Source organism: Triturus cristatus, chromosome 12 (assembly GCF_964204655.1).
Source record: "Triturus cristatus chromosome 12, aTriCri1.1, whole genome shotgun sequence".
NCBI classification, from domain to species: Eukaryota; Metazoa; Chordata; class Amphibia; order Caudata; family Salamandridae; genus Triturus; species Triturus cristatus.
Genome location: NC_140595.1, coordinates 366,636,103 through 366,661,143, shown reverse-complemented (window position 1 = coordinate 366,661,143; position 25,041 = coordinate 366,636,103).

The following is a 25,041-nucleotide window of genomic DNA, read 5'->3' as shown; positions in this document are numbered from 1 at the left end:
AAAAGTGAATGCTCCCAAAGTCACCTGCATTCTTTGCTCTTGTGTCTTATCAAGAGGGGATCCTAATAAGAAATACTCTTTTTGTATCCACACTATGATCAGGCACGTTAGGGATGTACATCCTGTGGCTTTTGCTCGAGCTGCTAGAGAAAACCCTCCAGCAGCTCAGACGAGCACATCCGCAGCAGCTCAGCCGAGCACATCATCGGCAGCTCAGCCGAGCACTTCATCTGCCGGGGCAGCTTCACCTAGTTCTGCTCCTCTGGATATTCACCCTCTGTTCGGAAGGGTGCATATAAGGTGCAATACGTGTTATGCTCTTATCTCTCTTTTGCGGACAGCAGCATTCCGCTAATAGAGAGCAAGATACAGCAGCACACGTGCGGCACCCTATAATTTTTGCCAAGGTTTTTTTTTCCTCTGTCCCTCCATTAACACAACGGCTCTTTTTAGAGCCACCTAACATCTAAACACTTAAATTTGATTTTTAACTCTATTTTTTTTTTTTTTTTGCCGTGCACCTCGCGCTTTTTGTTTTCAAAAATAAAATGTTTTTTTCACTCTTCATGGTCCTTCATTGACCCCCTGACAAAAGCTAGGGGTCAGGAACTCTGAACCCTGCCCCCTTTTCACGTTCTTCACCTTTCTTTTAAATAGAAACACACATTTCTTTTTTTTGAAAATTTCAACCCTTTCCAAATGATTTCTACCCCCAACATGACTTCTGCCTGCTAGCATAGCAACAGATCATGGAACACTGGTGTGAGCAGAGACGTCAGAAGTTCAGCACATAATGTTTCTAATCCAAAGACCAAGATTGCTTAACTTTTCAAACCTAACAGCAAATCCAAAGTAATGTTCTGTGGGAACACATTTTTCTGGACCAATACAAAACATGCTTTTAAAAATGTAAACATACAGCCTAGTTTTTATTGTAAAATGGTCTGAAACAGCCAATGAGTTCTTTTTTTTTTTAAAGTATATAATTCTCCATTTTACAACTACCTTTCTTTACATTTTGTCGTTCTACTGAAAGACACCTTCAGAGTGCATCCACGTCTCCACCTCACTCCCTGAAATACACTGCTGTTCTATCATTTTCAATTAAAATTGATTGCTGCTCAGCTCCTTGTCCCAGGTAATAAGAAGACATAGTGAGGGGAGTGGCTATTGTGTACGAAGATTCTGGAAGAGAAACTACTATGAACCAATGCTTCTGAGCGCATCCAGATCTCCTCTTCACACCCTGAAGTAGACTACTGTTCTGCCATTTTCCATTAAAATTCATACCTGTTCAGCTCTTAGTCCCAGGAAAAAATAGGAAATTGTGAGGGGAGTGGCAAGGCATTTATAGAGGAGTCGGTGTACATTTCACAGATGAAGGGAACAGAGTCTTCCTCTTGATCTTTAGACTCTGCATCGGTACTTACTTATAGGTACAAAAAAAAACCTCAATTAAAACAACGGCTCGTTTTAGAGCTAACCAACATCTAAACAGTTTAACACAACATAAGAGACTTTTTTCCTCTTTTAATGCGTGCTGTAGAAAACAGCATGCACTGAAAGAGGAAAAACGAGGAGAAATGAAAACATTTCTCCTTCTCGTGCCTCGCTACGCCACCTCTAGGGTGGCCTAGCATTCACACGCAACTCCAGACTTACGATTTCTCGTACATGGAGATATGTCTAGTTCTATGGGTGTAGCATGAGAATACCCACAACAACACCCATGGAACACCCCTTCAACACACATTGCTGCGTATGAAGTGGCTGTAATTACAAAGAGAGGAAAAGTCACGCAGAGTGGCTTTTCCTCTCCTTGTAAATATGGAGGTGCTCCCTGCACCACCAGTACGTCATGAAAAGTAACGTAGTGGTGGGGCAAGGGGCTTGTAAATATGCCACAGAGATGTTAATGAAATTAAGGGTAAGACAGACAAAGGGAGAGAGACAGAAACAGAGACAGAGAGCAAGGAACTGAGAAGGAGTAAGGCAGTTAGAATGACTGAAACATATGGAGACAGGGAGAGAAACATGGTTGAAAAAATAGTGATGGAGGCAGTAAACCTAGGGGAGTAGTAGAGAAGGAGTGAGTGAGTTACGAAAGAGCAGTAAAGCAGAAAAAGAGAGGAATGAGAAAAGCAGAATGAGGACAAGTGAAGAAAATGGAAATGGAGCATGAAAGTGAAGGGGTGAGAAATACAGATATTTTAAACTTACCTCACAAACAAACTAACTTAATTACAAATAAATGTTTATTTTTGATTTGCAAGAAAAATTGAATACATTTCCTAAATTTTCTTTCTAGATCTGAAAAAAAAGAAAAAAGTATTAATGTCTGAAAACGCTGTGCCTACCTGCTCACTGCCTTGGCCTTTGGGGGTTGCTGTGTGGATCGTCTCTCCCTCCCGCCGTCGCATCGGTGACTTCGGCGACTGCAGCGCGGAGGGAGCAGGAAACTTCATTTCCCAGGCTCCTTTGCCCACCGGAAGCGGAAGCGGACCTACAGCATCTCGCGCCTGAAGGCGCTACAAAAACAGCTTCACCCCCGGCAGAGCGGGGGCTGTCTGAAAACGCTGTGCCTACCTGCTCACTGCCTTGGTCTTTGGGGGTTGCTGTGTGGATCGTCTCTCCCTCCCGCCGTCGCATCGGTGACTTCGGCGACTGCAGCGCGGAGGGAGCAGGAAACTTCATTTCCCAGGCTCCTTTGCCCACCGGAAGCGGAAGCGGACCTACAGCATCTCGCGCCTGAAGGCGCTACAAAAACAGCTTCACCCCCGGCAGAGCGGGGGCTGTCTGAAAACGCTGTGCCTACCTGCTCACTGCCTTGGCCTTTGGGGGTTGCTGTGTGGATCGTCTCTCCCTCCCGCCGTCGCATCGGTGACTTCGGCGACTGCAGCGCGGAGGGAGCAGGAAACTTCATTTCCCAGGCTCCTTTGCCCACCGGAAGCGGAAGCGGACCTACAGCATCTCGCGCCTGAAGGCGCTACAAAAACAGCTTCACCCCCGGCAGAGCGGGGGCTGTCTGAAAACGCTGTGCCTACCTGCTCACTGCCTTGGCCTTTGGGGGTTGCTGTGTGGATCGTCTCTCCCTCCCGCCGTCGCATCGGTGACTTCGGCGACTGCAGCGCGGAGGGAGCAGGAAACTTCATTTCCCAGGCTCCTTTGCCCACCGGAAGCGGAAGCGGACCTACAGCATCTCGCGCCTGAAGGCGCTACAAAAACAGCTTCACCCCCCGCGTCGCGGGACGCGCGCGGGCATCGCCGGGCTAAGCCCGGGCAAAGGGCGGGCAGTCTGTGGCCGTCCGGGGCTGGACAGGGCTGAGCTGGGCCACCCCCCTTATCCTGCACGAACGTTACATGGTGATTTGGGGCTGTCATACACAGTCTACGGCAAGGATCTGTTTGTTCAGCACAAGTCATGGCTAAGAACTTCAACAAGGCTCAGATAGTGGGAGGTCCTGGAACTTTAGACGCCTTTTTGAAAAAAGCCGAACATGTTGTCTCTAAAGAAATTGAGATCGTGGAAAAAAGGTTGTCACTAGAGTCCCTTTCTCAACCCTTGTTGGCTGCTCCCTCTGGGACTTCTCACTCTATTTCCTCTGGGCCCGCACCTGAGTTCTATCATCCCAGCGTTCAATCATCGTTGAACGTGTCCAGTCCTTCTCCTTCTCTTTCCCCCCCAGTTTTACGTACTAGGCAGCCAAAAACTTCCTCTGTGGCCCATGTTAAAGCTTCTAAAGGTAAGAGGAAAGCCATTCACGCTCCTAACGGACCTCGTCATCACGCTAAACAATCCAGAAATACTGATCCTATTAAGGGGGCGAATCACCCGGTAGGGAGTCCAGTGGTCGAGGCCACACCTCATTCAGGTAGCGGTGTTATGGAGTCTGTTGCCCAGGGGGGGGCTGTTATTTTTAGAGACATGTTAGCTGATGTAATTAAGCAGCTGGATGAACGATTGAGTAGGTGTATATCCCCAGTCTTGGATAGACTCAGTGAGATTGATAACAGACTTACTCTTATTGAGCGCCACATTGCTGTTCAAAGCGCCCCTGTGCCAAGGTCTAATCCCTCTGATTTACTACCCCTCGGCGAAGTTACTACTAGAGTAGGGGATATGATTGACATCATGGCAACTACTGTTGCAAGTCCAGCAATCCCCTTACCACCTGCCCCGAGCATTAACGGTACCAGTTTAGGCCCGAGGAATATTATTGAAAGCCGAAGAGTTCAGGGACATTTGGCATATGAGGGACGCTCATTAAATCTGCCCCCAGAAGCCTGCCCTTACACCGTTATCTTGGCCAACGTTCCTAAGACTAGTGATGGTAAAGAAGAGCACTGGTCTACTCTGAAAAACAAAACCCTTCATTTTTTGGCAGGGAAGACAGTCCTGGGGAGTCACCTCTATGATTGTTTTAAAATGGTGAGAAGGGTCCCGTGGGTGGGGAAATCTAATAAGTCTCTGAGGGGCGATTGCGTTGTGGTGAACTTCAGTACCCCTGATATAGTTGATCACATTTTTAGACAAGCAGGGTCTATTAGAATTCATCAGGACCACATTAACATTCTTTCATTGGGTTTCTTTTATCCACCATCTCCTGCAGGTCAGGGCAGACAGAGAGAGCGTCCCTTTCAGTACGCCCCTACTAGTAATCCTTTGTTGTTATCAAATAGATTTGAAGCCCTGAGCACTCTAGATACTAACGATTGACTTAGTGATAATGGAGCTTATTTAAATAATGATGTTTTTAGTATAGACGTTTCTAATTCTTCTGAGCCTTTATCTGCTGGGTTTCCCGTCACGGCGAATAATGCCCCTTCTGAGGACGCAGTCGAGAAAGGAAATGCGCCCATTTTTAATGGGGAAAACATGGGCGTGGACTTACCTTGGAATGGTGTAGAGGTTGCTCCATTACCTTGTTTATCTAACCTGGTTAACACTCTAACTAAGGATCAAGGGCACATAATGGACCTTCCAGCTGCAGATTTAATTTCTGCATTATCTTGGAACATAGCTGGTCTTCGGTCCAAACGAGGCAATCAAAATTGGTTGGCTTTTCTCTCCTCATATCATATAATTGCCTTACAAGAAACATGGGAGGCCAAAGATCCTTTTTTTATGGATGGCTACCAATCTTTTATTAAATATGCTACACCCTCGGATATGGGGAGACCACGAGGGGGCCTCCTGTTATTATTCAGCCTAAAGCTTCGTTATAATATTGAGTTATTACCAACTAACTCTCCTCACATCCTAGCAGTGAAAATGGAATGTGTTAACCTGCCATCATTTTTGGTGGTGAATTTTTACAATTCATTTACTAGGACGGAAGAACTGGAACATCTCAAAGCACTACTCAGTTTCTTGGATGAGTTTGATGCATTGAATGAAAAACCTTATCTTCTTTTACTTTTTGGCGATTTTAATATACACTTATGTTACCTTAACTGTTGCTTAAATAATTATTTAGATTTTTGCCCAAATGAAGTGACCCACTTTGAGCACACTAAAGGCGGGATCTTTCTAGAGAATATAGTATCGTCTTATTATCTCTACATGCCGGTTCAAGACTTGTCGGACCCGGTTCACACATTTACTGGTCATGGCCACGGTAGTACAATCGATTATATTTTTGTACCACGTAACATGCTGAACCTATTGGGCACGTTTTGTGTTACAGAAAATGGCCTAAGTGACCATAACCCACTAATTTTGGAAATCAAAGTTAAGGCTTTGAGGAAAGATGTTCCTCAGCCTTTGATCTCTAATTCAAATCTTGAGCCTACAAGCCAGGGCAGACGACTTAGATGGGATGTCATTACCCCGGCTGATTTCCTCGTCAATTTATATGAAAGCAAAACAGAGGATTTTAGCTTGTGTCTTTCTTCAGGGGAGGAACCGAAAGTGATTCTGGATGCTTTCGAAAGAATCACTAAACACGCCCAGGGGAGTCTCACCTCCCATGGGAAACCTAAACCCAGGAAGTTTAAAAACTGGTTTGACCATGCCTGTTCTAGTGCTCACTCTGCTCTCTTACTGGCACTTAAAGAATCTGGGAGCACCCCCAGTAAGATAACTGAGGCAAGAAAAGGTTATAAAAAAGCAATAAAGGATAGGAAACGCGAGCTAAAGTCCAAGGCATGGGACGATTTGACGGATGCAAGCATACAGAAAAATAGCAGCCAGTTTTGGAAGGTGATAAATAGTCCCCTCTTTAATGAGACGGAGAATACCATCAAAGAATGTCTTATCCCGCCAGACAAATGGGTGGCTCACTTCAGTGGTCTCTATTCGGAGATACAAGAAGCTAATCCCACAAATTACGTGGATTACACTTTAGCTTCAAGAATCCTTTTTAAGGAGGAGGAAGTCCGGGAGGCCATTGAGGCCACGGCGTCTGGTAAAGCCCCTGGTCCGGACGGTGTCCCAGCGGACCTCTATAGGGCAGACCCACAGCTTTGGGCGAAACTTTTAACCTGTGTTTTTAACGCAGCTTCTGTGGTCGGTGCCCCTAGATCATGGGCAAAAGCCGTTATTGTTCCACTTTTTAAAAAAGGTTCAAGAGAAGACCCGGCTTGCTACCGGCCTATTTCTCTCCTTGATTCTGCCATGAAAGTCATGGGTAAAGTTGTTCTTGCTCGTTTAACTGTGTGGTTGGAGGAGCAATCCATCATTTCCGATCTACAATATGGGTTTAGACAGGGAAGGGGCACAGTGGGCCAATGCCTCAATTTACACCTTATTATAGGAAAATATACAGTCGCTAAGCAGGGGGACCTCCATTTAGCTTTTATGGATTTGTCCACCGCTTTCGACCTTGTAAATCGGCAAAAATTATGGGCATTACTAGCCGGTTTGGGGCTTGACCCGGTTTTGATCTCTTTCCTGGCTGTAATCCATGACGACACAACCGCAGTCGTCCGTTACAGGGATGATGGAAGCCAGACTGATGCCTGGCAGGTAAAGCGGGGAGTAAGACAGGGGTGTATTCTTGCTCCCCTACTCTTCTCGCTTTACATCAATAATTTGGGACCGGTTCTGAATTCGATCTGTAAAGACACCCCGAAAGCCGGGTCCAAAATGATTCCCGCTCTACTATACGCGGACGATACAGTTTTGTTGGCCAGAACCGCGAGAGGATTGCAAGCTCTCTTAAATGGATTTTATGATTTTATGGTCTCTTTAGACTTATTAATTAATTTTAAAAAATCACATTCTATGTCGATTGGTTCAGGGAAAGCAAAAAGGGTGAAATTTTTCTGCAATGGGCAGGAATTAACGAAAGTCCAGACGTTCCCATATCTAGGGGTAGCATTTGACGACAGATCATCCTGGGTCACACAACGTGCTCAAAAAAAGAATATCTTAGCTAGTGCCACAGGCGCTTTGTTGGGCTTTGCAAAGCGCTTAGGCTGTAAACCACTCCCCACTTTATTAAAAATATACAGTGCGAAGTGTTGGCCCATGGCACTTTATGGTAGCGAGGTCTGGGGTTACAAGGCTTCTCCTAATATCCAAGTGGTTGAAAATAATTTCTTTCGGAAACTGCTGTCTCTACCCCCCTCTGCCCCCACTTTTAATATTCATGAGGACTTAGGGATGGGTTATATCAGTGACCAAATAGCAGTGGCCCCGCTACTAGGCTGGTTGAGGGTTTGGGCACAACAGCCACCAAACCTAAACCAACAAATTATTCAGGACTGTCTGTCCTTGGAAAAAGCCCTGTCTATTCCTTGGTTAAGTTACATCAAAAATAAATTGACTTCAATAGGGTGTTCGGAATTGTTCTCTAGTCCTTGTGTGATTAGTAAAGAGCAAATTAAAGCTATCAAGACCCAATTTTTGTCAAGAGTAATGTTGTCAAGAGAAAGTGATGAGCTGGGGAAACCGACAGTGAGGAGGTTTGTGATGTTGAGTTCAGGGAACAAGATTCAGCCCTACCTAACCTACATTAATAAACCTTTCCATATGTTTTTGCTAATAAGATTTAAGCATGGTTTGCTTCCCTGGCTCTTGGCATACCCGAAAGGATTTTTTAAAGAGGGAACTCTGGGGCCCTGTCCCTGTGATAATATTTCTGAACAAAATTTGTTGCACATGATATTTTTCTGTAAATTTTACTCTGTACAGCGGAAAAAATATATCTTGCCGATTTTAAAAAATTGCCAATTTAAGCAAGTTAGGCCTGCCTTGGCTTATTTACAAATGTTGGAATCTCCATTGATTTGCTTTGGGGTTGCCTGCTTTATAGTGGGTGCCCTGAGAGTCAGAAATAGGGCCCAGTTGACATAGTTACCTGATAATGATTATTGTGCCCACTACGTTGTCGTAGATGAAATGTTTTTTTTTTTTAAGGTCATTATGAAATTTTACCACGTTTTTAGCTATAGGAATGAATTCTCTAAGTGTTATTTTATTGTACATTGCGCCAATCTGTTTTGTATTTATTATTTGTGTTAATAATTTTTCTGTAATGCATTTTCCTTTACTTTGTCTGCTGTTTTGTGCTTTGATGGTTTTAAATTTTAACCGAATAAAGCAAACTTTGACTTTGACTTTGACTTTGAACAATACATTTTAGAAAACAGTACACATATTTTCATATTTTACAAAGTAATTTTTTTCCCTTTTTTTGCTGTTTTCAGAATATATTGATTTTCACTGAAAATTGTGAAATCATTTGTGTTCATCATTTAACAGCGGGCAAAAAAATAAACAATCTGAAAGATTGTTTAAAAAGGCCCTGAATCTATCCTTAGTAAAACATAGCTTGATAGAAATGTAACATATATATTAAAAATATCTTCTAAGAACAATAACGATTTGCAATAAATAACGTCTGTAAATCTTGTTGCTTCAGCATATACACCAAAACAATATCTGTCAAAAAAGTCCACAATTGTTACAATTACCTTTCCATGAGGCTAAATGGTAATTTTTAAATCCTTTTTAAGTGAAATATCCAATCTTAATCCTATAAAATTGAAATAATGGTTTCTTCAGATGCTGGAATTTTTTTCTAAAATTTTGGTTTTAGAAAAATCAAGTAACAATTTGGTAAATCATAAGGCAAACGTTGCTTGTAAATCAATTGAGAATCATTACACAGTGTCCATCCTTTTTCACATTTTAGATAAACTGTGTAATGACCAGAAGTTATAGAAGGTCCATCATGAAAAATTATTGCAACTGCAACAAAAGTTTTTCCTGATATTGATAATTGATTTCCTACAAACTTCTTTAATAAAGTGTCCAATTTTGTTCCATCAGCTCTACAACGTTGTATCATTAAAATTACATACTGTCCATATTTTTTTAAAAATAACATTGATAACATTTCAGATTTACATTGAGAACATTCCATGTTGTGATTAGCATCTTTAACTAATTTACTAAAAGTCACAGTTTTACTCTCTGGTAATGTTAAATATATGAACCTTTCAGAATTAACATTACTGCTGCATGTGTTCAAACAATTTTCACAACAATGTTCCCATTTATAAGACACACCAAATATATTTTCTATTTCTACCCCTTCATCTTCCAGTACCATAAGCATATACATTAAGAATTCCTGTGCATTTTGCTGGACATTTTGTGTAAACTGTGTACATCCAGAACATACATCTAAAAGATTTCTAACATCAGTAGCACTTTCTATTTTAGTTTTATCATTACTCAGCTTCTCATAAAGGAAATTCAGCAGAGAACAGAATCTGTTTCCATGATTTAGTATTATCTGCTCTTTCAAAATTTCAAGATAAAATACAACATTCAGCACTACATTAGCGTAGCAGTTGACACCAGAGCTATTTTCAAAATGACAACCAACAACCTCTTCAACATTGTCCTTTTTCTTTTTGCTTGGAATCACATCACTCTCTTTTTGTTTTCTCTTCTGTACATCCTCATTACAGATATTCTCAATTCTCCTTTTCCGACAAACAACACGTTTTTCAAACACAGGATACTGACCTAAATGAGGAGCATAGCTTCTTCTTAATCTATTATACTCCTTTACACAGTTTGCATCAGCACTAACTTTTGAGTCATCAAAGTCTATCATGAATAAACCAGATATTTTTTCCACGCGTGACAAAGCAACATATGCCATACCTTCTTTAAACACACTAGATCCAATGTTTACAAAAGCACTATCTACAGTTAATTCTTGAGATTTGTGAATAGTTACAGCATGTGCTAGAGAAAACGGAAACTGCTTCCTACGTACATATAAGTCTTTCACAAGCAAAAAAACGAACTGAACAACAACTAATGTCTTTAACCTCTTCAATCGCATCAAATTTTATTTTTAAAAATTCAATTCTATCTTTTTCTGGTATTTTACAAAACCCACAACTTTACCCATAGCTCCATTCACTAAACCTTTTTCTACATCCAAATTACGTCTTAAAATTACTCGACAGTTCATACATACATAAAGATTCTTTTCTAAACCAGCTGTTTTCGAAATGTTTTTCTCTAGAGAATCCAATTTAGTTGTCAATTTGCTTGTCAAAATAATAGTTATTCCTTCATGTTGTATTTTATCCACAGCTTACAGTTTTATAATCTCTTCATTTTCCAATTTCAAATGTTCTTGATTGAATATGGAGCATTCATGTAGTGTTGGCATTAAGCAGATTACAGTATTTTTTCCTGCAATATTTTTGTATACTTTTTCTGGAACTATTTGTTCTGTTGGAAACAAATTACATAGCAATCGACTCTGTAAAGCTTTTCTTCCATGTTCTGTGAGTAGTCCAATTCTGATATCTTTGAGAATACTTGCATAATCATCATCATTTGCTTGCCGCATATTGGTAAAGAGTTCTTTGTACTCAAAGTATGTCCAAATATTCACATTACCTATACTTCCTAACAACTTTTTCGTGTCTTCATGTGTAAGAGTGTGAAATACTGGTTGTCCTTTAACTGGAGTAAGCTGCAGAAGATCCCCAAAAACTATAACATGTTTTCCTCCAAATAACACGTCATAGTTTGTCTTTAGAATTTGCTGCATTCTTAAATGCACAAAGGCAAGCATTAAGTTTGATACCATGCTTACCTCATCAATAATGAGAACTTTCATTTTTTTCAATACTCTTGAAACTTCAAAACTTGCTTCTCCTGTTAGCTTGTGGCATTGTATTTTGTTCTCATGCTCTACTGGTAACATTAGCAAATGATGGAGGGTAATTCCTTTTATGTTACATGCTGCTAACCCAGTTGGAGCAGTAACAATACAAGACAAAGTTAAATCAGTGTTTTTCTGTAGGTAGCTTCTAATTACTTTAATTAAGAAACTTTTTCCAGTTCCAGCTTGTTCACTCACATACATTCTGATTGGTTCAAATGATGTGCATGAGCACTCTTTTTTTTCTTGTAGTAATCCATGATCAATTTTGTGACTTCCCCATAAATTTGTTGTTGTTCATCATTCAGTTGTTGTTCCAAATTTGGTAAGTTCATTAAATCTTCCTGAGCTTGATTCATAGCTGTTTCCACTTCATTCATGGCTATTGCAGCTTCATTTTCTACGATTGGTTGACCTAGACTATCTTGACTGAGCGTCCCAGAACTTTGACTGTCTTGAGAACTGTCTCTAGCTACTTCAGCTGCAATTGTTGCTTCTTGTTCAATTTCTTCATTTAACATTTGTACATAAGTTGAGAAAGTACTGCATTCTATGTTATCTTTGCATGCATTAAAGGAATCTTCATAGCTCTGAAATTCTCCAAGTAATTCATCCTCTGAACGCCATGGTTTAAACAACTGTAAAAGTGCTAAGTAGTAAAATTCCTTCTTGTCAGTAGTGTCGCAACTCAGCTTCCTGTGATTAATCAAACTTCCTTTTGTTTGCTTCACCAAACATCCTTCCTCACCAATGACTTAATATTTTCCATTGTTGATGTCTTCTGTGGCATTCCGTTTAAAAATGTAGTTCTGCAGCACTTCATAGAGACTCATGTTCTCAAGATGATGACTTCTTTTGGGGTAATATGTGTCCAACATGTTTGTTCTTAAAATGTCTGTACTTTCCAGTTCGTACTCTGCTAAATATTCAATTTCTCGAATAGATTTCAGTACTCGATTTCGCATTCCTGCAAGGCCTAAACTTACCCAAATTATTCTTCTGGATTTCGAGTACAGACTTGCAGATGATAACCTATCTGAACATTCGTATGATCCAATTTCTCGATGCGATAACATCTTTAAACTAAAACTGTATAGCTTTTTACTGACAGTCTTCTTGTGAGAAATCTCTTCCCACATTTCTTTCAATTCCGTTTTCTCAGATTTAGTGATGTAAGATGTGACATACCGAGCAACAGCAATAGAATTGTCAGCTACATACTGAATATCCATGTTAGCATTCCACATGGATAAAATGACTGGGTTGTAGTCATTTATATATTTTGACTCTTCTTTTCTTCTTAGGTTGTAGGTATTTTTCGGCGATTTCCTTGTAATAGTATGTCGCACAGCTGACATAAAACTGTTTACTCTTCCTTTTGAAAGAACAGGTTGTGGAAATCCAAATCGACATTTTGTGTAGAATTTATCTTTACTCTTGTACTTTCGTCGACAGTATTTTCCACACCGATGACTTTGGAAACGTAAAACTTGCTCTTTTAAGTCTTTTTCTTCTTTGCTTTTAGGTATAGCACATGTTGCATATTCTTCAATGAAAGATACAACTGCATCTGAGGAATCTGTTCCAAATTATGGGACATCCTTGATCCACAACAGCATATGAATATGAGGAGCACCTCTTGCTTGGTACTCTTTTCTCCAAAAGAAATCCACAACTTCTCCAAGAGGTGGATTTTTTTTTATTGCAGATGAAGGACATCATAGCCTCAAATCTATGATTAAAATATCTGCAAACATTAACCGGATCTAATGAGCACAATTCTCCTGCTGTCTTGTATTGGATGTTTTCAATATTTGAATTTGCCTCTCGAAGAAAATCCAGTAAATCATCCCAAGCGTACTCAGCACAGCTTAGGGTAAGGAACCATGTAGGAGTTTCTAAATTCCGTAACATACATTTCAATTCTCCATGGCGTCGGTACCAATATTCATTAGTCCCACGCTGACAAGTCATCAAATTAATCAATTGAGATTCCAAATGATCATCTTGCTGTTGCACTTTGTTCATAAAATCCTTTACAGACACATTATGTAGATGTACTCCAGTTTTTAAAATGTGATTTACTGCGTAAGATAGTGCAGACAAGTCACTTTCAAATAAAAGATGGAACAAATAAGGAATACTCTGACGAAATCTTGGATCTTCTGCATATGATCTTGTAGTCCGATATTCAGAAGCATGAATCTGTACTGGACGTTCATCATATCGTCCACCTTTTCCTGTAGGAAACAGCTGGGGAAAACAACGAGCTTCCAAGCTCTCCTCCCATACACTCACAGGAGTTCCTTTTGCTTTTTTCATCTGAAAGAGATCAATAGTGTTTCCCATAACTTCTTTAGAATGAAGAGGATGTATGCTGAAATGTTCATAAATTTCTTCTTCTTTTGACTTATCCACTTTTTCAATTTGCCCAGTTGGTATTCCTGTGTCTGCTAGTAAAACTTCTTCATCTTAATCCATACAAATTGATTCATACCATTTATTATTTCTTTTCAAATATAAATTTGCTCTTTGTACTTTTCGTACATCTACCAGCTCCTGCCAAATTTTCTTATTCTTTGTAGGTACACCATTAACCAGAATAACTAATGGCTCAGTTTCCAAACTATCTGCATCAATTGTTTCAATATTTTTTTTCAAATCTAATGGCAAATAGACAACTCTTCCTTTTAAACCTCTTTGTAAATCTGAAGGAGGTAATTTTCCTGTTTTGGGCTCCATACGAACTATAGTCTGAAACGGATGGACACATTGAATGAGTATAGACTCATACGTATTTAAATCAGAAAGTTCTGCAGTAATATCAACCAATTCTAAATTATTATGTACAGCTCTAGCTGGCATTTTATTTTCTTCTAACTTATTATAACAGTATTTACAAATACGCTGAACTTCACCCAAATCAAAACAATTTTCCTGAAATAAATATGTAGCAAAATCCTTCCACTCATGATTATTTTCTTTTTCACTTTTTTTATAGAGATCTACATACCTTGTTTGAATTTTATAATGGCTTCTCCGGCAACAAATACAAGTAATATTTGGTCTTTCATTAGAGAAGTTAGTACATTTTGTCATGTGATCTTCAAATTTTTTACTAACAGTGGGTTCTACATTCTCATCCACATTTTCTTCAAAAACTGTGTCATTTCCTGCACTTTCTTGCTCTGGACCAAAGTAACAAAACTCAATATTCTCACAAACTTTCTTCACATCTGATACAGATCCACGGAACAGAGCACTATTCAACTCATGTAACTTTAGTGCTGGACTTTTAGCAAAATACAATCTTCTCACAAACTTTCTCATTTCAGTATGATGTACTGCCAGCATCCTAAAATGGTGAAAAACACTTTGACAAACTTTCCTAGAAAGACAAGCCAGAGAATGTCCTTGCAAACCAGTATTCTTTCTCACTCTGCATGGATCTAGTACTTGAAGCATCTTAATCTTCTGTTTAACACTTTTTTTACTATATTCTCTTAGAAAGTCATGTAATTTATCAATAGATTCCTGTCGTACAGTACAAATACTACTACAATTCCAAGTGTACACTGGGGCTTTAGGACGTCTCCCCATAACCTCATCAGCTAACACTTCTTCCTCATTTCTTTCAACCATTTTCTCCTTTTCCATTACACAACCATCTTTAACTTCATAAGCTCGACCATTGGTGTCAACTGCATGCAGCAAACTATTACTTTGAAGATAACTCTCTTCATTAAAAAATGGTCCGGTACTTGAACTATGCTTCCATTCTCCTAAGAACACTTTACAAAAGTTATTTTTTTTCAGTACTCTTTTCCTTTTGCTTTTTGACTTCATTACTGTCGGGTACCCCACAAGACTTACTTTACTTGCGAAGTGATTGGCGCTCCAGTGCGGTAGCGAAGATGAAACGATATACGCGCTCCAGCGCGGTAGCGAAGACAAACAATATCCGCTATTCAGCGCGGTGAACTAAAACTCAAAAGCTATAACAAGATATGCGCTCCAGCGCGGTGTACAGGAAACCGCAGGTGTTACCGCTACAGCGCGGTAACCCGGAACACAAGGTAATGCTCCAACGCGTTCAGCAACTGTAGACTGGTGCTCACACAACGGTAGGTAACAGGAATACTCCCACTGGACGTGAGCCTCTGGCGAAATCTGAAGCACAGAGCCGGCGGGAAGCGCGGGCTAAAAGCGTTTCCCCCGGAAGTGCTTCAGTGGTCTGCAAGAACTAGACCGGGGCTCGTCTTCCAACCGGAAGTGAGTCTCCCGGCAGTGTTGTGTGTGTTTACAGGATGTCGGGGGAACGGCAACCGCTGTGACCCCGACAGAACCCCCCCCCAAAAACAGGCCCCCCCCACCGAACCCCGGACCTCAGAAAGGGCAAGCAGGGCGAGGGCTCAGGGGGTGACTCAGATGGAAAGCACGGACCAGAAGGGGAGCATGACGGACATGGGACAATGGTTCCCAGGATCGTTCATCCGGACCGTAACCCCTCCAGTCCACCAAGTAGAAGAGTTTACCTCGGACACGACGAGACCCCAAGATGGCCCTGACCTCATACTCAACATGGCCCTCCACCACCACCGGAGACGGAGGAGAGGGAATCGGTGCACCAGAGCGGACCGCCCGCAGCAGGGAGACATGGAAAACAGGGTGGATCCGCATGTGTGGAGGCAGCGAGAGCTTCATGGCCACAGGGTTGATCACCTTCTCGATGGCAAAGGGACCCACAAAATGAGGCAACAGTTTCTTGGGACCATGTACGTTAAGGTGCCGAATGGACAACCACACCTTGTCGCCCAAACGGTAGTCGGGCTCCTTCTGTCTGTGTGCGTCGGCATGCGCCTTGTAGGTGTCTTTAGCTTTTGCCAACTCAAACCGCGCCTGCTGCCAGAGGTCGCGCAGGGTCTCATGATAAGCACGCACCGATGGTAACTGGCTGTCTCGAGGCACCTCCCAAGCAGTGGTGCGGGGGTGACGGCCGTGAAGACAAAAGAAAGGAGACACGCCTATGGCTGAATGTTTGCTGTTGTTGTACGCAAATTCCGCCATCCATAACACCGCTGACCATTCCTTCTCCACCATCAGAAGCAAACAACGGAGGTACTGTTCCATGGTGTGATTCATTCTCTCCGCCTGACCGTCGGTCTGAGGATGATAGGCGGAGGATAAGCGTACGTCCATCCCGAGAATGGTGCACACCTCCTTCCAGAACCGGGACACGAATTGAGACCCCCGGTCCGTTATGACCACCGAAGGGATGCCATGGAGGCGGACCACCTCGTGAACGAAGACCAACGCCAGCTCCGATGCGGTGGGCACCTTTAACAAGGGTATAAAGTGCGCCATTTTGGATAGGTGGTCAACGACGGTGAGGACCGTGGTATGCCCGGTCTTGGTGATGGGGAGATCAACCACGAAGTCCATGGAGATGGTGTGCCAGGGAAAGGGCGGCACTGGAATGGGCCGTAGTAGACCCACAGAAGGGTCGGACCTGTTCTTCCCTAGAAGGCAAACGGTACAATTCGCCACATGAGTACGGGTGTCGGTTACCAGCGACGGCCACCAAAACTGTCTTTGTACAAGGTCCAGTGTCTTGTGGTACCCCGGATGGCCAGAGAGGACTTGATCATGGCACAGGTGTAGCGCCCTTTGTTGGCTGGGTGTTTCAGGTAAATACAACCGTTCGTCATGAAACAGCAGTCCGTCGGCACGGTTCAGTCCATCGTGTTCCGCAGCCAGGACCACCGGATCTGACCGTGTCATCTCCCTTTTCACGAGAGACAGGAAGTCAGAGGATGCAACCACTCCCTGGAAGTGTTTCTCAGCCAGTATAGGGCTTGGCTCGGTGTTTTCGGCATAACCGTCCCGTTCCTCTAGTCGTGAAAGGGCATCCGCTTTGGCGTTGTCTTTTCCGGGTCGGAATGTGATTATGAAGTTGTATTCATTGAAGAATAGAGTCCATCTCAACTGTCGGGCTGTGAGGGCACGGGCTGAACGGAGAAACTGAAGGTTCCTGTGGTCGGTGTAGATGGTCACCGTGTGTTTGGCGTCTTTCAAAAAATGGCGCCATTCTTCAAACGCCGTTTTGATGGCTAAGAGCTCTCGGTCAGACACCGTGTAGTTGCGTTCGGCTGGTTGTAGCTTTTTAGAGTAAAAAGCCACCGGATGCAGTTGTCCTGTGCTGGTGCTTCGTTGGGATAACACGCCCCCCATCGCGTCCTGTGAGGCGTCGGCTTCCACTATGAAGGGTTGCTCGGTGTCAGGATGCACCAGTACGGGGGCGATGGTGAATCGTCTCTTGAGTTCTTGAAATGCGCTGTCAGCGTTCTGGTCCCACCCAAACGGTACTCCTTTCCGTAATAAGCGCGTGATAGGAGCTACCAGCGCGGAAAATCCTGTGATGAACCTACGGTAGTAGTTGGCAAAACCTATAAACCGCTGGACCCCTTTTACGGATTCCGGAGAAGGCCAAGTCAAGATGGCTTCGACTTTCTTGTTGTCCATCTGGATGCCTGCCGGAGTGATGATGTGCCCCAGGAACTCCACCGAGGTGACGTGAAAGACGCTCTTCTCCAGTTTGACGTATAAACGATGTTCCCCTAGTCGTTGGAGGACTGCGCGCACGTGCTGTACGTGGTCCTTGATGGTTCGGGAATATATCAGGATATCGTCGATGTAGACAATGCAGAAGACGTCTATGAAGTCCCTCAACACCTCGTCTATGAAGAATTGGAACGCTGCGGGGGTATTACAGAGTTCGAAAGGCATCACTTGGTACTCGAACAGACCGAATTTCGTCCGGAAGGCGGTCTTCCATTCGTCCCCTTTCCTAACTCTGACGAGGTGGTAGGCACCCCGCAGGTCGAGCTTCGTATAGACCGATGCGTCTTTTACTTGCTCCAGGAGGCTTGAGATCAACGGTAAAGGGTATCGGTTTTTCACCGTGATGGCGTTCATCGCCCGAAAGTCAATACAGGTCCTCAGATCGCCTTCCTTCTTCGACACGAAGAAAAGAGGAGAGGAAACCGGAGACCTGGAATGGCGAATAAAGCCATTGTCCAAGAACTCATCCAGGTACGAACGAAGGTGAGTATTCTCCTTCTCTGTGAGCGAATATATCCTGCTGCAAGGCAGCGTGGAGCCAGGGATCAAGTCAATGCGGCAGTCGAACGATCGGTGAGGAGGCAGAGTGTTGGCCCCCTTCTTATCGAACACCTCCGCTAGGTCCTGATACTCCTCTGGTATGTTTGCTTGGGAAACCGTCCCCATGCCATCTATCGGTAAGGACCGCGCCTGTATGGAGCGAGTCCCTGTCAGATTGTCCTTCATGTAACAGGTAGTACAGCAGTATTCAGAATCCAGGTGTATGGTTCTGGCCACCCAATCGATCCGGGGATTGTGCTTCACTAGCCATGGTAACCCCAGGATGATCTTGAATTGAGGAGCGTCGATGACGTCGAAACAAACAGCCTCAGCGTGCTGGTTGACAAAGGACATGGTCAGGTTCTCTGTTTGATGCCTGATAGGACCGGAAGTCAAATCCGTTCCGTCAACAGCCTTGACCGTTTCAGGTTGCTCCTTGGCTACTATGGCTATGCCCAAGGTGCGTAGATAAACGGTGTCGATAAAGCTGCCTGTCGCACCGGAATCCAGCATGGCAGTAACCGACCAGGTTCTGCCCGCCTGATTGTGTAAGGTGACGTCTATTCCTACGTGACGACTGCCGTCCAGTACTGCAGGGATCGCTGAGGTGTTATACGAAGAACCCAGAGGACGGATCCCCTTGTCTACTCGGTTGTCTCGTTTCCCATCAACTCGCTTTTGGTAATGGGTAACGCTAACGGCCTTTTACCTCTTGTTTTGGAGGGTTTCACTGGACATTCCCTGACGAAATGTCCACTCTTCCCACAATAGAGACATTGGTTTTGTTTTCTCCTTCTTTCCCTCTCCTGACTGGTCAACGGCCCTCTTATGCCCCCTATCTGCATGGGTTCGGAGGTGTCACTAGGAGTTGTTGCTTCTTCTTTGGCTTTTTCGGTGCCCTTATCTCCGCTGGACAGGAAACGAAGGTCACTGTTTCTCCCTTTATCGGTCCTTCTTTCCTGTAGTCGGAAATTCATCTTCACCACTAAGTCTATGAAAGGACCTATTTCCTCAGGCGGGTTGGGCAACTGGGAGATGAGATCCTTCAGATCTTCCCGTAGGCCTCGGTAGAAAACTGACACCTTTTTATCCTCTGGCCAATGGGCCTCGATGACAAGCCGGCTGAATTGGGTAACGTAATGTAGCAGGTCTTGATTGCCTTGCTTTAGGCTTAGCAACTCATTGTCTGCAGCCTGTACAAAGGTGTGACGGGCGAACATACGCCGCATGGTTTCCTGGAATGTTGGTAAGTGATGAAGCATGGGATCGTCGTTTTCCACAAATGAAATGGACCACTGAGCTGCGTCTCCTCCCATGTATGATAAGATGTAAGCGATCTTGGATGCGTCATCGGGAAAAGCCGTGTGTCTGGCCATAAAGTGCAAGTGGCATTGGTGGATGAAGATCCCATACTTGGTACTGTCGCCGTAGAAACGTTCAGGTGGTGCCAGTTGTACAGGATGGGGTGTGACGACTTGTATAGCAGTGCTCGGGTCGGTGGCAGCGGAGGGCCCTCCAAAGGTGAAGGTTGGTGGGCGCAACAACCCTTCTTGAATGACTCTGGGACTAGGAGTGGTTCCCCAAGGACTGGTGACCCCAGACGCCACTTGACTCTGTAGGGCAGTGATATCGTGGCGTAGGCTTAGGTTTTCGGTTTGCATGGCAGTCAGCATGACTGCTATGTCGTGCAAGGTGACCTCTTGGTCGTTCATGTCGTCTGGGTGGAATATGTAACGTGGGCTTCAGATTCTGTCGGGTACCCCACAAGACTTACTTTACTTGCGAAGTGATTGGCGCTCCAGTGCGGTAGCGAAGATGAAACGATATACGCGCTCCAGCGCGGTAGCGAAGACAAACAATATCCGCTATTCAGCGCGGTGAACTAAAACTCAAAAGCTATAACAAGATATGCGCTCCAGCGCGGTGTACAGCAAACCGCAGGTGTTACCGCTACAGCGCGGTAACCCGGAACACAAGGTAACGCTCCAACGCGTTCAGCAACTGTAGACTGGTGCTCACACAACGGTAGGTAACAGGAATACTCCCACTCGACGTGAGCCTCTGGCGAAATCTGAAGCACAGAGCCGGCGGGAAGCGCGGGCTAAAAGCGTTTCCCCCGGAAGTGCTTCAGTGGTCTGCAAGAACTAGACCGGGGCTCGTCTTCCAACCGGAAGTGAGTCTCCCGGCAGTGTTGTGTGTGTTTACAGGATGTCGGGGGAACGGCAACCGCTGTGACCCCGACAATTACATTGACAATTTATCTAATGTACGGATCCTGTTCAAAATTAAAATGAATAGTTTTCTTTTTAATTCCAAAGCCTTTGCGACAATTGACTCTATTTGTTTCTTTTTCTTATAAAATTTGGCTTTCTTCTTATATTTTTTCACATCCTTTAGCAAATTAAACATCACTCTTCTCTGAAACATTTTTCTACGAATGTTTTTAAAATCTATTTTTCTTTTTAAGTCATTCTTTCTTACTTCTGATTGTACATTAGCATTTAGTATTTTCTGTCGATTGTCTTGTTGTTTTCTACTTGAAACACTATTTGCACTGGATATATTTTTTACATTTTTTCTTTGCTTGAGGATATTTTTAAAAAAATCCTTAGTCTGCTTACCAGAAGACTTTTTCTTTTTTCCAACATGAGGTTCTTCAACTAATTTTTTTTGTGCAGTTGTCTTCAAATATACAGGTTGTTGCTGTTCTTTTCTCTTTCTTGTTTTTATAGGCATCTTTAATTTATTTCAGTGTTGTTCAGCAATACCTGAAAGAAACTGGAAAAAAATATACCTTAATGTAATTTAAATATATTACTATATTTTTATGAGGTTTATAAATCCTATCATATGAGCTGTCCACAGCATGACACATTTTCATTATTGCAGAAAAGAGCACATGTCCTAACAGCTACTTGAGACCATGAGCATGAGTTACCTTGGTGAGTGATTAGACTAGAGCAAATGAAATGAGCCTTGGTGATGTTGAATGTGTTAGCATTACGCACTGCTATCTGAAATTCCACACAGTTCTGAATAGTAAGCATGGGAGAGCAGGAGAAGCAGCTGCCTGTGTGCTAAGAGTGAGTTTCTTATGACTGTGTATTGTCAGGTACAAGAGAGATCTGCATGGACGCTTGCACAACTGCATGAAGACTGCAGACATATATGTAAGAGTACATGTGTGGTAAGGGTTAATTGGAGTTTTGAACATGTAGGAATTACCTCACCCATTACAGGAGTAGAAGGAAAAGCTACCATGTTTTTTTTCAAATGCGTTAGCATTTCCCTCTCATTTGTGAAATAGTGTTTTCTGCTGAATGCTAACCATCAAAGTTCAAGAAAACAAGCTGCCCCTTTTCTGCTAGTGCAAGTCTAACAGAACAACAGCAACATGAATTAAATCTCTTACAACAATTCCTGTGTGCACACAGACTCACGGTGTGATTCTAGGCAGAAAACAATATTTGATTGGCAATTTCAAAGCATATTTCTACTGTGGTACAGTAAGTGATAATTACTGTGACAGCCTGACACATTTTCCTTTTAATTTAGAGAGGCAGAAAAGAGCACATGTCCTAACAGCTACTTGAGACCATGAACATGTGTTACCTGGGTGAGAGATTAAACTAGAGCAAAGGAAATGAGCCTTGGTGACGTTGAATGTGTTAGCATTACGCACTGCTATCTGAAATTCCACACAGTTCTGAATAGTAAGCATGGGAGAGCAGGAGAAGCAGCTGCCTGTGTGCTAAGAGTGAGTTTCTTATGACTGTGTATTGTCAGGTACAAGAGAGATCTGCATGGACGCTTGCACAACTGCATGAAGACTGCAGACATATATGTAAGAGTACATGTGTGGTAAGGGTTAATTGGAGTTTTGAATATGTAGGAATTACCTCACCCATTACAGGAGTAGAAGGAAAAGCTACCATGTTTTTTTTCAAATGCGTTAGCATTTCCCTCTCATTTGTGAAATAGTGGTTTCTGCTGAATGCTAACCATCAAAGTTCAAGAAAACAAGCTGCCCCTTTTCTGCTAGTGCAAGTCTAACAGAACAACAGCAACATGAATTAAATCTCTTACAACAATTCCTGTGTGCACACAGACTCACGGTGTGATTCTAGGCAGAAAACAATATTTGATTGGCAATTTCAAAGCATATTTCTACTGTGGTACAGTAAGTGATAATTACTGTGACAGCCTGACACATTTTCCTTTTAATTTAGAGAGGCAGAAAAGAGCACATGTCCTAACAGCTACTTGAGACCATGAACATGTGTTACCTGGGTGAGAGATTAAACTAGAGCAAAGGAAATGAGCATTGGTGACGTTGAATGTGTTAGCATTACATACTGCTATCTGAAATACCACACAGTGCTGATTAGTAACCATGGGAGTGTAGGAGAAGCTCCTGCCTGTGTGCTAAGAGTGAGTTTCTTATGACTGTGTATTGTCAGGTGTAAGAGAGATCTTCATAGACGCTTGCACAACTGCATGAAGACTGCAGACATATATGTAAGAGTACATGTGTGGTAAGGGTTAATTGGAGTTTTGAACATGTAGGAATTACCTCACCCATTACAGGAGTGGAAGGAAAATCTACCATGTTGATTTCAAATGCGTTAGCATTTCCCTCTCATTTGTGAAATAGTGATTTCTGCTGAATGCTAACCATCACAGTTCAAGAAAACAAGCTGCCCCTTTCCTGCAAGTGCAAGTCTAACAGAACAACAGCAACACAAATTAAATCTCTGACAACAATTTCTGTGTGCACACAGACTCATGGTGTGATTCTAGGCAAAAAACAATATTTGATTGGCAATTTCAAAGCACATTTACTACTGTGGTACAGTAAGTGATAATTACTGTGACAGCCTGACACATTTTCCTTTTAATTTAGAGAGGCAGAAAGCAGCACATGTCCTAACAGCTACTTGAGACCATGAGCATGTGTTACCTGGGTGAGAGATTAGACTAGAGCAAAAGAAAAGAGCCTTGGTGACGTTGAATGTGTTAGCATTACACACTGCTAGCTGAAATACCACACAGTGCTGATTAGTAACCATGGGAGTGTAGGAGAAGCTCCTGCCTGTGTGCTAAGTGTGAGTTTCTTCTGACTGTGTATTGTCAGGTGCAAGAGAGATCTGCATGGACGCTTGCACAACTGCATGAAGACTGCAGACATGTATGTAAGAGTACATGTGTGGTAAGGGTTAATTGGAGTTTTGAACATGTAGGAATTACCTCACCCATTGCAGGAGTGGAAGGAAAATCTACCATGTTCATTTCAAATGCATTAGCATTTCCCTCTCATTTGTGAAATAGTGATTTCTGCTGAATGCTAACCATCACAGTTGAAGAAAACAAGCTGCCCCTTTCCTGCGAGTGCAAGTCTAACAGAACAACAGCAACACAAATTAAATCTCTGACAACAATTCCTGTGTGCACAGACTCATGGTGTGATTCTAGGCAGTAAACGATATTTGATTGGCAATTTCAAAGCACATTTACTACTGTGGTACAGTAAGTGTTAATCACTGTAACAGCCTGACACATTTTCATTATAATTTACAGAGGCAGAAAAGAGCACATGTCCTAACAGCTACTTGAGACCATGAGCATGTGTTACCTGGGTGAGAGATTAGACTAGAGCAAAGGAAATGAGCCTTAGTGACGTTGAATGTGTTAGCATTACACACTGCTATCTGAAATACCACAAAGTGCTGATTAGTAACCATGGGAGTGTAGGAGAAGCAACTGGCTGTGTGCTAAAAGTGTGTTTCTGGATACTGTGTATTGTCAGGTGCAAGAGAAATCTGCATGGTCGCTTGCACAACTGCATGAAGACTGCAGACATGTATGTAAGAGTACATGTGTTTTAATGGTTAATTGGAGTTTTGAACATGTAGGAATTACCTCATCCATTACAGGAGTGGAAGGAAAATCTACCATGTTGATTTCAAATGCGTCAGCATTTCCCTCTCATTTGTGAAATAGTGATTTCTGCTGAATGCTAACCATCACAGTTCAAGAAAACAAGCTGCCCCTTTTCTGCGAGTACAAGTCTAACAGAACAACACCAAAATGAATTAAATCTCTGACAACAATTCCTGTGTGCACACAGACTCATTGTGTGATTCTAGGCAGAAAACGATATTTGATTGGCAATTTCAAAGCACATTTACTACTGTGGTACAGTAAGTGATAATTACTGTGACAGCCTGACACATTTTCCTTATACTTTAGAGAGGCACAAAAGAGCGCATGTCCTAACAGATACTTGAGACCATGAGCATGTGTTACCTGGGTGAGAGATTAGACTAGAGCAAAGGAAATGAGCCTTGGTGATGTTGAATGTGTTAGCATTACACACTGCTATCTGAAATACCACACAGTGCTGATTAGTAACCATGGGAGTGTAGGAGAAGCTCCTGCCTGTGTGCTAAGAGTGAGTTTCTTATGACTGTGTATTCTCAGGTGTAAGAGAGATCTTCATAGACGCTTGCACAACTGCATGAAGACTGCAGACATGTATGTAAGAGTACATGTGTGGTAAGGGTTAATTGGAGTTTTGAACATGTAGGAATTACCTCACCCATTACAGGAGTTGAAGGAAAATCTACCATGTTGATTTCAAATGCGTTAGCATTTCCCTCTCATTTGTGAAATAGTGATTTCTGCTGAATGCTAACCATCACAGTTCAAGAAAACAAGCTGCCCCTTTCCTGCAAGT